The sequence below is a fragment of the Polistes dominula genome, unplaced genomic scaffold, assembly GCF_049000335.1.
Source record: "Polistes dominula isolate Pdom_NZ unplaced genomic scaffold, Pdom_raw_medaka contig_49, whole genome shotgun sequence".
In the NCBI taxonomy this organism is placed as follows: domain Eukaryota; kingdom Metazoa; phylum Arthropoda; class Insecta; order Hymenoptera; family Vespidae; genus Polistes; species Polistes dominula.
The window spans coordinates 5,805,285-5,810,081 of record NW_028300914.1 but is presented as its reverse complement, the minus strand read 5'-3'; positions in this window follow the sequence as shown (position 1 = coordinate 5,810,081).

The window sequence follows — 4,797 nt, the reverse complement described above, 5'->3', positions numbered from 1 at the left end:
TGTTCAGTGTAGTTATAAATCAGACGATCTTTTATACAGATATTTCTACCGTGAAATACACGATAAGGATATCAAAAATCAATTGAGTGAGCCTTCTGATAGAACATCCAGTTTAATCCCAATAAAAGCCCTTTTATTAGAAAGAAAAAAATTTTTATCTCATTGTGTAAGCGTAGCTTCTGGAAAAATTAATTCTTACATAAATGGTACTGAAGAAAATTTTTTAGTGTGGCTAAATAAATTTGAACATGTAGCAGAAATAATAGAGGTACGAGACGATTTATTGGTGAAATGTTTTGAAAAAATGATAGATAAATGCACTCATCTGATTGTCAAAAAAGAATTCTCTATTGGCAACTTTTTCAATCATTCATACGAAGAGATAGTAAGCTATTACACGCGTTATTTTTCTACAGATAAAGAAGATTTATACATAGAACGTTTCAGATATCGAATTCAATATGAGAAAGAAACGATTGAGAAATATGCTACTAATTTATGGAAAATATTTAGTAAGTGCAGTTACACAAATCGCTTACAAGAAAATTTAATCAAACGTTTCATTGATGGAATTCACGATGATGAAATAAAAATGTACTAAAAAACATTTTCTAACTTAACATTTAAAAAAACGTTAGAAAAAGCACTTAATCTTTTAAAAAATACACTACGTACTTATATAAAACAAGCTCTTCCAATGATTCATACTTGCGAGGCAGAGACTAACGATGATTTTTTTACATGGTTAAATAGATTTGAATATGTAGTAGATAAGATCAAAGCACCAGAAGATATAATCATTAACTTTTTCAATAACATGATAAATACTGAAGTCTATATGCGTGTCAAGAATAATGACCATTCAGTAGACTTCTCCCAACTTCCATACCAGGAAATATTAACCAACTACCTTAATTATTTTTCTGATGACAATAGAAAAAATGTTTACAGAGATCTTCTTATTAACCGAATTCAATTTGAAGATGAAACTATCGAAGAATACATTAATAATTTAAACAAAATTTATTCAAAATGCAGTTATAAATCTTTTAAGGAAAGAAGATTCCTACGACACTTCGTAAATGGAATCTTCAACAACGGACTGAAAAAATATTTAACAGAAAATTCTAGCTTACCAGTGGATGAATTGTTGGCACAAACTATTACATTTGATAGAAGTCGTAGAATTATTTCTTATTTTAATAAAGCTCAAAGATTAATTAATATTTTCAAGTCAGAAACAGAAGATATATTTTATAAGTGGTTAAATAAATTCGAAGAAGTAGTCGATATAATCAAGGTACCAAATGATCGAATATTGGATTTTTACAACGCAATGATAGACAAAGAAACTCTTTCCAGAATCATGAGTATGTTTCCTACCATCAACTTCTCTGAACTTTCATACGAGAAGACTGTAAAAACTTATCTATGTTATTTTGATCCTTACGAATCTAATTTACACTTAAAACGTTTTAATGATCGAAAACAATTTCAAAATGAAAAAGTAGTGAATTATGCTAATCATTTAAAGCAAATAAATAATAAGTGTAATCCAAAGATTGTCGACAGTAAAACATTTAACCAACACTTTAGGAATGGATTACGCGATTCTCATTTGCAAAAACTATTACAAAATTCTCTTGAAAAGCCCACCGATGTCATTATAAAAGAAGCTATTCGTTTTGAAAAAAAATATGAAGTTAATATTTATAAACGTAAAGCTTCTAAGACGATTAATAGTTTCAATCAAAATATTAATGATAAATTTTATAATTGGTTAAATAGTTTTGAGTATGTAGCAGATAAAATAGGGGTACCAGATAATAATATGGCGAGATTCTTTCATTGCATGATTCATATTAGTGTCAAAGAAATTATCAATAAGACATATCCTGATATCGAATACATGGTATTACCATATGAACTAATAATAAACAAATATTTGGATTATTTTTATATTGTAGATATAGTTTTATGAATAGAATGCAATATGATGAAGAAATCATAGAAAAATATGCCAATAGTTTACGAAAAATATATGATATGTGCAATTTTAGAAGTGGCCATGAAAGAAGATTAATCCAACAATTCTTACATGGAATACGCAACAATGAACTGAAAAATTATTTAAGAGATAATCCTAGCTTATCATACAATGAAACGGTGAAAAATTCAATTGAATTTGAAACAAGAAATTATATAAAAAATTATAAAAATCAATCATTAATTCACATTTATAATACAGAAAATGAAGAGGAATTTTGCATTTGGTTAAATAAATTTGAGTATGTAGCAGATTTTCTCCAAGTACCAGATTTTTCCGTGCTTCAATTATTCAATGAAATGGTGGATAATAATGTCCATACGATGGTCAAGGATACTAGTTCATTTTTCAACTTGTCTGAACTTCCATACGATGAGATTGTAGACAATTACCTTCGTTATTTTTATCCAACTGAAGATGATTTACGTTTAAAATGTTTCATGTATCGAGATCAATATGAAAATGAAACGATTTACCAATATTTTAAGAATTTACAGAGAATATTTAATAAGTGCTTATTTTCAAGTCGCCAAAATCAACATATTTCCATCAAATTCGTCAGTGGACTCTGTGATGAAAATTTGAAAACTTATTTACGTGAAATGTCTCACTTATCATTCGATCAAATAGTAGAAGAGGCTGTTGAGAGAGAATTCATTTTTTCGTTATAAATTTTGTATAAATTAGGCATACTATTCATTTATTTATGTAATATTATTCTCGATCTGGAAATATCGAAAGATCCAGTCTTCGTCTTACCTGTAATGGTCTGAAGATTTCGAGAAGAAACACAGGAAGTTGCGATTATTAATATTAAGTTATGATAAGTAAATTAGGACGATGAAGACAACCAGCGGATGCCTTTTTGATTCGGTGTAATTACGAGTGTGTTACGAGTGTGCAATGAGTGTGCAATGTTAAGTTTTAGATATTTACTCTTCATATTTTATCTCTTACTTATTATTATATCTTATCTAATATCTATAAATAAACAAATAAATACTTTTTATTATAATAAATCTTACAGACATGATACATATACTTTAACTTTGACAATTCACTTTAATAATTAATCCTTTGCAGTCTAAGCAAGCACTCTTCAATGTTTCGTTCTAGCAGGTCGCGCAAATTCCATCATAGAGGGCCTGTTCTGTTAGAAAAATTCAAACTGAATATTTGTATTCTTTCATATATCGATGTATTCGATATATGATTTTCCTTTTGAGTCAGACACTGCCAGCAAAATTGAGTAGCATCTGTTAATATTTTTGCAGTATTCGATTAATAAAGATATGAATATATATAACATAATGTCACTTTTTGTCCTTCTAACAATTTATTCACAGTATAATAATTTCATATTTATTCCATAATTAAATATCGCGTTAAGCCCAATAAAAAAGCTTGAATGATAACGCGCATTTTCAAACTGTCTGCCAAAGCTTTAGCCACCACTTTTTTGTCTGCCACTTGATACATTGTTTTCTTAATATTTAAATAATAAAATAAAATAGTTTTTGTTCATGTACCTCATAATTTTTTTTAAATTAACTTTTATACCCATTTGGCGCGCTCTGGCAGCACTTTAGCCCCTAGCAAACTGTCTGCCAATATTTTTCCGCGTTTCCTCAATATAAATACCAGCTTTTTCCATAATTAGAATCCGTGTACCTTATGATTTTTTTGACACTTAAATTTCATGTGTTCAATCGTACGCCCCCGCTTTAAGCCACCCTTTTGCGATGGCAGACAGGCAGATTTATGTTCAGCTATACCAAAGGTACCTTTTTCAATAGAAATGAATCGTGTACCAATAACAAGCCTTTTTATGTAGCCAGCTCCTAGACTAATAGTAATATCTATATTTTGAATTTACCTAATTAATTAATTTCAAAAAAGAAAGTGCTTGTTAAGATCTCGTATTCTTTGTAACTTCTCTTATTAAATATACATTTATGTATCTATCTGTTTTATTCCGTCCGTAAAATATAGTAAATTATTATAATCGATTTTTGATAGTAAAATCCATATTGAATTTAATGAATTAATTTAAAAACGAAGTGTGTGTGTGTTTATTAAATCCACGAACCCTTTTTAAAGTTATATTATTAAATACCCATCAATCCATTTTTATCTGTCCGTAAAATATAATAAATAATAATAATCGATGTTTGATAATAAACTCCATTTTGAATTTAACTAATGAATTCATTTATAAAAAGAAGTGTTTATTAGGGCCTCGTATCTTTTATAAATTTTCTCATTGATTATTCATTTATCTATCTTTTTTTCATCGGTAAAATATAATAAATAATAATAATCGATTTTTAATGATAGAATCAATTTTGAATAACTCAAACTGATAATCGTGTTTTTTAATAAAATACTGTAGGTGTATGTATTTATTCATCGATCGTTTCAACCCGCATTTGTATTGTACTCTCTACGTTTAATGAACATTTCCCCCCACACCACTACTCTCACCCCTCCTCTCTCTTCCTTCTCTCTCTTTGTTTAGCACTTTTTGAGAATTTAATAGGAAGTATACATCCGTGGTAGCATCGAGAGATCGACAAATAACGCAACACGCTTTGATATACGTTACGAGATAAACAAGGTTGATGCTCTTCCATTGCAATTGTTCTACAGCATAATTAATTGCGAAAGAAAGAGTAGGTAGAGGAGGACGAGGAGAGGAAGAAGGGAAGAAAGAGATAGTAACGATGAAAGGACAATTTACTACGAAAAAC